The 11,028-nt window shown below is 40.3% G+C and overlaps 1 long non-coding RNA gene across 1 annotated transcript; it reads right to left on the bottom strand.

Moving 5' to 3' along the window:
• Positions 1-237: 237 nt before the first annotated feature.
• Positions 238-1,718, bottom strand: LOC119781227. The gene is made up of 2 exons (XR_005280510.1): positions 1,610-1,718; positions 238-487 (listed from the first exon to the last, which is right to left on the bottom strand). It is a non-coding gene; the product is annotated as an uncharacterized LOC119781227 (long non-coding RNA).
• Between the last annotated feature and the right edge of the window lie 9,310 nt (positions 1,719-11,028).

Genomic DNA, 11,028 nt, shown 5'->3' with positions numbered 1-11,028 from the left:
AGAATCAATCAGTAAAACTCCAGTCAGATTTCTTGGTTAAAACAACAGTTGTTCAGATATTTTCCCTGTTCAGGCTCTGGACACAGTCCCAAAGAAAGGTGGGGGTAAACCGATTTGATAACCCCTAAGAAACAACATTAGACACACAATGTTTAAGTTTCATGTAAACATGAAAGCTAAGCATGGGGAAATACATTTCTTAAGAATAGAAACTAACTTTCTACAACTACCAACATGTTTTTTTTCCATTTCCTCCTAAATTTATTCATGATGGATGTTTGTTTTTGAATGTGAAACTAAATCTGAATCAACAACTGAAAACAGTGAAATAAAGTCTTTGATGCTTAATGGCAAAAGCTGCTGGATAGAAGGAAAACTCTCAGATGACTGGACTTCATCCTGGTGCCGCTGATACTACTGTCATGGTAGGTTCTGAGGAGCCAAAGGATTTGAACCCAGATCAAAGATGTTTAGGTCTAGACAGGACCTGATTGAACAACAGAACCAAACAAAGGTTTTTAAAGGAAAAATGTAGAAACCTTTCCTGAATTCAATTCAATTCAATTCAGTTTATTTATATAGCGCCAAATTCACAACACATGTCATCTCAAGGCACTTTACAGTTCAACCAGATCATACAGTCAAATTGATACAAAGTTTTCTATCTAAGGAAAACCAGTTAATTGCATTGACTCATTGACTCAAATACAATCCCCCACACTAAGCATGCTTGTAGCGACAGTGGAGAGGAAAAACTCCCTTTTAACAGGAAGAAACCTCCAGCAGAACCAGGCTCAGTGTGAGCGGCCATCTGCTGAGGCCGACTGGGGTTCAAGGAGACAGAAGCAGAGATACAAAAAGCAGCTGTAAAAGGCGGCCCCGTCCAGGAAACACACAGCCAGGCAGACGAGCTCCGAGCCAGCTCCCATGCCAGAGGACGAAGAGAGCACATCCACTCAGTCACGGTCAGAGAAACAGGACCACACTGGAAAACAGGCCGATCTCCAACATCTATAAACAAGGGTGTTGATAGAAGCAGCAAAACTGATGTTTCTTTCCAGGATGACATCACAGCCAAACAGGAACAGACGAGGCAAAGCTACTCTGAGGAAAAGCAGAGAGAGCAGAAGGTTAGAGATTGAACTAACAGATTCTGCAGAGTGGGAGAATAGAGATAGAATGAAGCAGAATGATGAAATGGGGGTCCCTATGTCCTCCAGCAGTCTAAGCCTATAGCAGCATAACTATAGAGATAGCTCAGGATAACCTGAGCCACTCTAACTATAAGCTTTATCAAAAAGGAAAGTTTTAAGTCTAGCCTTAAAAGTAGACAGGGTGTCTGCCTCACGGACTAAAACTGGTAGTTGGTTCCACAGGAGAGGAGCCTGATAACTAAAAGATCTGCCTCCCATTCTACTTTTAGAAATTCTAGGAACCACTAGTAAACCTGCAGATTGAGAGCGAAGTGCTCTGTTAGGAACATAAGGAACAATCAGATCTCTGATATAAGATGGAGCTTGGCCATTTAAGGCTTTATCAGTGTCAAACAGCAAAATCATCTCTTCTACAAACTATTGATCCTGATTACTTCCAGATTTAGTGAACTCACCCCTCTAGAAAAAATGTTCCAGGTTAGTCTGACCCTGCAGTCACATTAGTACCATCCTGTTGTTCTTGACCTGAAATTATAATTTTGTCATTGAGTTCATTGTTGATCACAGTTACTGTATAATTCCATGCTTCCAGCAGCTATTTGATTATTAACATTTATACTGAACCATTTCCAGACCCTCTGATTGTTTCATAGAGACCAAGATCTCCTACAGGAAAGTGGAAATCACACAGTTAAACTAATCTGCCTTAATGTCAGTGATACTGATGTAAACAGAACATTAGAACCACCTCTTTACATCTATTTCACACATGTTACCTCAATCCTGCTATTATTGTTTGAATTATTAGATGCCTCAGTCAGAACAAGAGACAGAAAATCTCTAAAGCAATAAAATCTCAGTAGTGCTGATTTAGGGAAGTTGCTGAGTTATATTTGAATCTAGTTGGATACATCTGTAATTAGCTTGATGGTTATTACTGCTCCCTAACATTTATTCTGGATGATTTAACAGTGAAACTGAAAAAAATATGATCAGATCTGAATAAATAGGAGCTTCAACAATACTTTATAATAGAGTTTGAACGGGTTAAAAGTTAGAAATATCCTTATCTATGTTGGTCTGTGGCTAATTAAGCTAAATAAGACTAGACGGAAATAAATTCACAGCAATATTATAGCATTCATACGGTGGCCCTGCAGGGTGAGTGCGTAGCGCCAAGAGGAGGTTTTAATATGGCACATACAGCCGCCTGCCTTAAGGATTGCTGAGTGCCGCGGCAGGCTGGTCACTGATGATGATTCTTTTAGCTCGGCCTCAGTTAGTGATGCTTGAAAGTGTTGGACTGATGATTTGCTGGATAACTTTGGAGCTAAACTACCCCAGAGGCCGGAGAAAGAAAGGAGAGATTTACTGCGGGAGCCTCCAAGCGTCGGGGAGCCCGTCCTGGAGCAGACTGAGCTGCAGCTTGCTAGCATAGCTCATTCTGAAATGTAGCTGTAGTTTTCCTCGCCATAATCATTGCTTTGGATTTTTCAGGGCCTCTTATTCCCAGTCATAGATCGGTGTAATTGGGGTTGTAAATCACAGATGGCGGGGCTCTCTGTGCTGATGCTGATGTTGGAAGTTATTTGCTGCTGCTTCAGTTGTAAATCTGCTCCAGGGGCCAGCGATAACTCAGCTGACTAAACACTGTGCAGAGCTAGCTTTGTGAGTGTGAGCGTGTGTGTCTGCCAACAGGTGTGTGCATGCATTATGGTGTATCTCGTTGCAGCAAACAATTGTACTAGTCCAGAAAAATGTGACAAATAGTTCAGATGGAGCTATGGGAGGATGTCTGCAGCACAGTTTTATGCTTTACTGTTTGTCTGCAGCTACAGCTTGGAAGGGCTCAGTGGGATCCAGGAAGAGCTGAGAGGCTCCACCATCCAAGAGCCCTGCATCCTGGAGCATTCGAGGATGCCCCGACAGAACAGTGATGATAGAGGTTCCCTGGTGTCTCTGACGGAGGAGCAAGAGGAGCGGGAGGACGACGACAGACTTCATGTACAGGTCCGCAGAAAAACAGACGGACGCAACACCCAACAACTCAGATTGAAACATTGAAATCAAATTTTTTTTTCTCAAAATAAGTGCTTTTTTTCTTGAACTGAGGAGGTAATTGAGCCACTTTGCCAATGGAAGTAGACAATTTACACTTAATATAAAAAAAAAACAAATGTATTGTCTTATTGCAAGTGCATATTATGTAATTATCCTATTTTAAGAGTTAAAATACTCATTCCATTGGCAAATCATCTTTTTTATCTACTAAAATGAGGGGGAAATACACTTTAGACATGAATTTTTTATTTATTTATAGATAATTTTTGCAATGTAGAGGAATTAATCTAAACAGAAGTAGATTTTCTAAACAAGGTGGAGAACCTTTAGTGAGAATTATTAATCTTTATTGTCTGTCACAAATCAAACATGCAGTTTCCCTTTTTTGATTATCGTTCCTGTTTCCAGCTTCATCATCACCGCCTACCTTTGTACCTGTTTGTCTGCTCTTTAACTCTGCCGTGCAGCTGATCTGTTGTAAACTTTGTGTTTCATGGCTCAGAAATTAAGGCGGTATTGGCCGCTAAGAAGCAGCTGTCCGTCGATGACCCTTCCCCTCACAAAGTCCGTGTCCATGGTAACCATCAGCCAGAAAGACAGCGATGGCGAGTGTTTGTCCTATCATCTGGTTTAGATCTGATGTTGTTTCAGATCTCAAAGCTGATTTAATGTCTTTTACTCATCATTTAAAATATCTTTAAATCATATAGTGCTTTGGTTTAGAAACCTCCATCATACAGCTAAAACTTTCCCATATTTTGCCGTTTTAAAACCACAAACTTAGATCATAGAGCGACACAAAGCAGAACAGAACTAAGTTGGTAGGATACATTATGCAGTTCATGATGTTTTTTGCTTAGCGTCCCAGATTAGACAATTTGCAAAGCTGCTGCTCTTCCCTCCAGCTACAGCTTTGAGTCTTTTGGCATAGGATGCTGCTGTCACCTTGTTTCATAGCAGTCATTGTGGTGATGGGGGTTATTTGCTGTCCGGTTTCCGCCACACATGATGTGCTAAATTGAGGGTACGGCACACTTTTTTGATTTTTATCTATTTAACTTTTTTTTAGAGTTTTGAAGTAAAGGTTGCCGAATACCGCATTGAATCACCCCTTTCTACATAGGGCTGGGCGATATAGAAAAAAAGCTTATCGATAAAAAAAAATGCATATTGATCGATATCGATAAATATTGAAAAAATTTAAAACCATATTTTATGTGCAGCTCTGCCTGGACATTTTATGATATTGCTAAATGATTTAATTATAATAAAGAACACAAACACAGACTTCTAATTAAATCTTTATTTAACCAACTTTTTTAACCATAACAGAATTGTTTTAAAGAAAAATAACTTAAGAGACCTGAGTTATGTTATTAAATACTGACAAAGAATAAACTAAAGTGACCAGAAAAGTGACCAAAATAAATTTAACAAATACATAAATGGAACCGCCCCCCAGAAATTAACCACATTTTGTTTAGATTAACATCACTGGTTTGTATCCATGGATGGATGGATGGATGGATGGATGGATGGATGGATGGATGGATGGATGGATGGATGGATGGATGGATGGGATTTAAAGCCCACATTTAGAGAATGACAGAAATCTGTTGAATATGTGTTTGTTTTAAATTTATGAAGAATTTGATACCTAAAAGAGGTAAGATAAGGTGAAAAAGCCAATAGTTCTGGGACAAATCTACGTATGATCATAGCAGCTTGACTTAACCAAAGCCTGTTGTGGTTCTCTTCCACACCCCCAGCGGTGGGACGCCTGAGAAGAAAGAGGCGCATTTCCTTCTCTTTCAACCTTTCCCCCGTCATCACCAAATCTAAGACTTAGTTCGTTATGAAGACTTTTCCTCAAGTGATGATAATGACGATGAGTCGAGTGAGTACCAAATGGGGCTGCAGTAGAAAGTAGATCATAAGCTGCTGTAGTTGTGGTTTCCTGTAGAACCCTCAGAGCCCTCCCACTCACCCTTCTACTGAGATAGCTACACTCCAGTAGAATGAACTGTTGTTAGAGAGACCATAGAATGATTCTATAGGGTATTTGGTCCTTAAGGTCTCTGAATAGGGTGTGTAACATTGGTTGGGCTGAAAATGGCATATTTGCTGTTCTATGAGCCCTAATGCAAGCCTGGTTAAAAGCCCTAGAATGAAACGACAGGTTTTCTTCCTTTTATGGTATGCTCATGAATATTTAGATGAGCTGCGCGCTGATTGGTTGGTTTACAACGAGCAAAGCTGCTGAGCAAAGACTCATCATAGCAACAAGCACTCACTCACTGAAACTTAAAATTGTTGATATGGTAGGGTGACCAGACGTTTCAAAATCGTCCGGGATTTTGGTCGACTACAGTGCAGCACGTAGTTGAGACACACTGGGTACTCGGCCCCGTGCTTCCCGCCACCCCAGCCCCCCTCCTCCGGCTGAGGACGGGCTGCTCTTGGCTCTTTGCTGAGGTCTGGTCCAGTCAGCGGCCCAGCAGTCCTTCTTTTCAGAAACCCTGATCTGGTCCTCATAGATATGCTAGCATTGCTATTAACAGCTTAGTGACAGAATCATACTTCCAGCTTGCAGTTCTGATGGCCTTACGGTCAGAAAAGCCCCTTGTTTCAGTAAAAGAGGTTTAGCAAATCCTGCTTTGAATCATCCAAGATTTAGAAAGCTGTCTTCGGTAAAATGCACAAATGAACAGCTGAGCTTTAAACTTTGCAGGGATCTTCTGACAGACAAAAATAATTCATGCCTGTGGAGTCTTTGGATCCTTGGGAAGACTGAAACATTTCCCCTTCCTCTGTGCAGCCTGGAACACTGCATTTACACCCATGACTTTGGCTCATTATCAATAGAAACACTGCCTGCTTTGTAATTCTTGTAGAAGTAAACCCAACTGTAGGCTAAACAGCTAAACTGGTATCTTCCATCTACCTCTACTCATGTTCTTGGGTCATGAACCAGTGGGCTGGTCTCTATGTCAAAAGTACTGGCCAGAACCAAATAAGGCAACATACCCGAGTTTACATCAATTCGGTCCTGGATTCTCCAGTTTTATGGTGGAAGTTTAGAATTGTGAGATTTGAAGAGAAAGGAGGTGTTGATGGGGTTTGAACTTCTCTGTATGTCCATTTCACCAACTGAAATATTGTTACTATGATGATGTAAACTCAGTTTTGCATTCTAAGACCCCTTTAAATCTGTGGTTCCCACCTCTGGAGGGGAAGGTTTGGGAATGCTTCTCCTCTCCTGGGGAGTCCTAAAACTCCTTAGTATCAAACAGGATCGACTGCAGTGAGGTAAAGAAAAATCTGTTTTTTAAATAATTCTGTTTCGACCAGCTGAGTTTCATTTTCCTGTCCAGTGTAGGATTGGCTCAGTTTTAAGTGCTGGAGGCAAAATGGAGGCTGATTGATTTACAGCACTAAGCATCAATCAAAAGGAGAATACTAATCGGTCTCCGGCAAGTGACGTCAATTGTTTACCTCGGGTGCGGTACACTACGCCTTTTTCCACCTAAAATGGCGTCTTAGCAACAAATGTCACGTAACTGGCGGAGACCGATTTTCCTAAATCCGCCCATGTTTTCAGGCTTATGTTAACTGTAATGACTTATCTTGGACAGGCTGCTATGTAAACGGGCCTTTAGTCCTTCGTTTAGCTATGCTGCAGTTGTTTACACTATGCCTTTTCCACCTAAAATGGCGTCTTAGCAACAAATGTCACGTAACTGGCGGAGACCGATTACTGCAAACATGAATTCACTGACAGTTTGATCACTGATTTTAAAAAAGGTGATAGGAAACAAAACTGCTCCCTTTGTAAACTTTGTGCTAAATTCATTATGCCGATTGATTGTGTTTGCCGTGCTGAATTGGACCCTGCTTAGTACCGTCCCATGCAGTGCAGGGATGAGCTTTGCATAAACTGAACCTTTTTTAAGGCTTTTTAAAAAGAAGGCACCATCAGAGCAGCTGCAGGTAATCTGAAGATAAATACGGGTTTGTCATCTTCGTTCAAAGACAGTGAACCTTCCTCTCCCTCTTCTATTCCCTGAGACATTCCCATTACTGTCTTCCATCTCATTTTTCTTTCATTATCCTCTTTGACTGGCGAGCAGCACTTTGCACACTGTGCCTCTCAGTATTGAGAAGTGATTATTTTGTGAGAAGCTGAATAATCCTCATGGAAATGAAGTGCTTTAAAAATCACCCTGTAGTTGTGGAAATAATATGCTTACTACTGTAAAGATTTATAGATATAGACATATTTGCTTTCACTCCTGTAAAGTTGCTGAAGTAATTCTTGAATTAAAGTAACATAATCTCGCACAATTTTTCAATTAGAACACATTTATTAAACTTAAAAAAGAAGAAAAATTGTTACCCATCAGTTCCTTTTAAAATAAATATAAATTCATTTGTCAGAAAGGTACAGATGCTCATTTTTATGCAGCTCACAGTAAAGAGGAGGATTAGCAGGTGGAAATAAATCTATAAAGCCCATTGTTGGGCAAACAGTGCCATGTTAAAATCCCCATATTTAACCTATTTTTAGACTCTATCTACTGCAAATAAAGAAGCCTTTTTTTCTTCAAAATTTAGAGGTTCTTGGTTGAAACAGGGAGGGTACATGAAAAATAAACAATTTTTTGTTGATGCCATGTTAGAGCCCACTGTCTTCCCTAATTTTTGGTTGTTGTTATTCCAACTTTAAAAATAAAATACTGGCCATCTAATCTGTGAGAAGTAATTTCAAAGGATTTCAGGAAGAGAAATCATTGTCATCATGAGGAAATTGCCCCATAACATGTATTTTATGACATCAGAAAAGTTAGCTAATCATAGCTAATGCTTAGCATCTTGCTACCGTATGTTCACGACCATAAGGCGCACCGTACTAAAAGGCGCAGTCTCAGTTATGTGTGCCATTTCTGTAGTTAACACACACATAAGGCGCACCGGATTATAGGAGCGTTTTTTATATACCGGTACATGTCCTCTACTAAACTTAAATGCGTATTTAAAAATAGAGCGGGAGCTAAACTGAGTATGATTGTGCTTTATTCATGTATTTATTACAAAGTATTAATCAAACCTGGGAGCTGGCCGTGAGACAGACACATCGCTGATGACACAGAGCGCTGTGATCACTCCTGCCGTCAGAATATGTTCGCTTTTATTATCCTGGTGCCTGCAGTTTAGATTATTTAGATGAAAAACACCTGCCAGCCGCCACGGTGAACATGGAGGCGACCCGGCCCAGAGGCTGCTGCTGAATGGGATTCCTACTGTATGTGGGGGTCTGAGCGGCTCCGACAGAACTAATATTAGAGGGCAGGATGATAATCTGGATGAACTGATTGCAATGATTACATTTTCAGGTGGATTTTCTCACTTAAAAACATATTAAAACTACTTTATTCCCACTGATCACAGCAAATATAGCTGCAAGGTGTATTTATTACAAAGTATTAATCAAACCTGGGAGCTGGCCGTGAGACAGACACATCACTGATGACAGCGCTGTGATCACTCCACTGAAACAGTTTATTGACGCATAAATTAACTTAAAATCCTGAAACCTGCCGACAGAATATGTTCGCTTTTATTATCCTGGTGCCTGCAGTTTAGATTATTTAGATGAAAAACACCTACCAGCCGCTGCGGTGAACCGCAAGGAGGCGACCCGGCCCAGAGGCTGCTGTTGAATTAAGTTTTCAGGTAGAAAAATAGAGCAGGAGCAAAACTGAGTATGATTGTGCTTTATTCAAGTATTTATTACAAAGTATTAATCAAACCCATCAAAGTCATCATCCTCTGTTTCTGAATTAAACAGCTACGCTAAATCAGACATGCCAATTTCCCCTTCTTCGCTGTCAGAGTAACTTTTCACACTTGTAAGCTTATCAGCCTACTTTTGCAGTTCTTGCTGATGTATCTCCACTAGGGCTGCAACAACGAATCGATAAAAATCGACTTTTAAAAGCGTTGGCAACGAATTTCATCATGGATTAGTTGTGTCGCGCGATTAATGTGTCATCCGCCGCCGTCGTCATCACTGCCACTTGATTGAAACAGGGGAAGAAAAAAAAAAAATCGGCAGAGCGAGCCAGCGCCGCAGGTGAGCAAAGACTGTTTTCAAAAGGCAATAACGTCAACTGTTCTAATGACCGATACCGCAAACGCAAGCTGGGTCTCAATTCGCAGACAGCCTGCGCTTTGTAAAGCGAGACAAGTCGTAACATGCAACTTTTGTAAAAACAAATTGAAATGGCACGGAAGCACCACTGTTATGATGCAGCACCTGAAAAGGAAACAGTGAAGAGAGCTGATCAGTAGGATGAGTAACCATGTTTGTTAAATTTTAAAATGGGGAAACGTAACGTTAGTTTCTCTGGTAGCTCGTCTGATGCTTTCCTTACCGTGTTAGTAGGTTACAGACAGTGATAAGGTTGGCTACTTATTTTACTTTTAATTTCATTTGAATTAGCTTAAGCAGCATTTATATTTTCTTTATAAATAAATTAACTTGCAAATTATGAGGGCAAGGCTTTTAAAGTTTAAATATTCTGGCAAAGATAAAGTAAAGAAGATCCTGCAATTTATAGAAGTAAAGTAGAATAAAAACCAGCAAGATCAGTAATATGTCAATTAATGATATGCCACATTCCCATGTAAATATCTGTCTTTGAAGGATGTGTTTTTTAGCACCCCTAGTTCTCTCATTTTTATTCCAAATACAATTTATAATTTGATTCACAGGGCTATTTTTATCTCTATGGTTAATTATTTTCTCAAGTAGCAACTTTAACTGCTATACTTTCCAGACGATGGCTGGAAAGTATAGCAGTAGCTATACAGTGTTCTAATGGTACAATGTGTTTGCTCATTAGCTTAGAAGACTAATTGATGATTAGAAAACCCTTGTGCAATCATGTTCACACATCTGAAAACAGTTTAGCTCGTAACAGAAGCTACAAAACTGACCTTCCTTTGAGCAGATTGAGTTTCTAGAGCATCACATTTGTGAGGTCAATTAAATGCTCAAAATGGCCAGAAAAAGAGAATGTTCATCTGAAACTCGACAGTCTATTCTTGTTCTTAGAAATGAAGGCTATTCCATGTGAGAAATTGCTAAGAAATTGAAGATTTCCTACAATGGTGTGTACTACTCCCTTCAGAGGACAGCACAAACAAGCTACTGCGGGTACTATTTAATGAAGATGCCAGTTGGGGACCTGTGAGGAGTCTGTTTCTCAACTCAGAAGACTTAATGTACTTATGTTCATCGCTCAGTCGCGCTCGCCACTTCGCGGCCTCCGATCTTCTTTTTCACTTGGTCTAGAGCCTGTTCTGTGTCTGTCCTCTGAAGTGGGAGTGATGACACGTTGTAGGCATATCTTTACGTTTGACTGTCTTCAGGAAGTCTTCTCCCTGATCTGGGAGCTGCAGGGAGACAGGACCATCGCTGATCGTTAAAGGGAGCCGCTCATGACAGTCGCTCCCTCGGATAAGTTTCATGTTATCGCTTTAAATAATCAACTCGAAAAATGCTGAACTACTGTGTCGCGCACAAACATGTTAGGTTATATTATATCGTGGTGCTGCAGTTTGGATTATCGTGGGTGCTACTTAGCGGCTACCGACAGAATTAATATTGGAAGGAGGATAGGATGATCTGGGATGAAACTGAGCACCAATGATTATAGTTTTCAGTTCGGATTTTCGCACTTAAAAAACATATTAAATGGATTAGCTACAACCAAAACGATGAGTTATGCCTTACATTTTCTCTCACCCA

This window comes from Cyprinodon tularosa, unplaced genomic scaffold (genome assembly GCF_016077235.1).
Source record: "Cyprinodon tularosa strain WSP-4 unplaced genomic scaffold, ASM1607723v1 ctg1729, whole genome shotgun sequence".
NCBI classification, from domain to species: domain Eukaryota; kingdom Metazoa; phylum Chordata; class Actinopteri; order Cyprinodontiformes; family Cyprinodontidae; genus Cyprinodon; species Cyprinodon tularosa.
The sequence above is the reverse complement of the archived record's forward strand: the minus strand, read 5'-3'. Positions and strand labels throughout refer to the sequence as shown.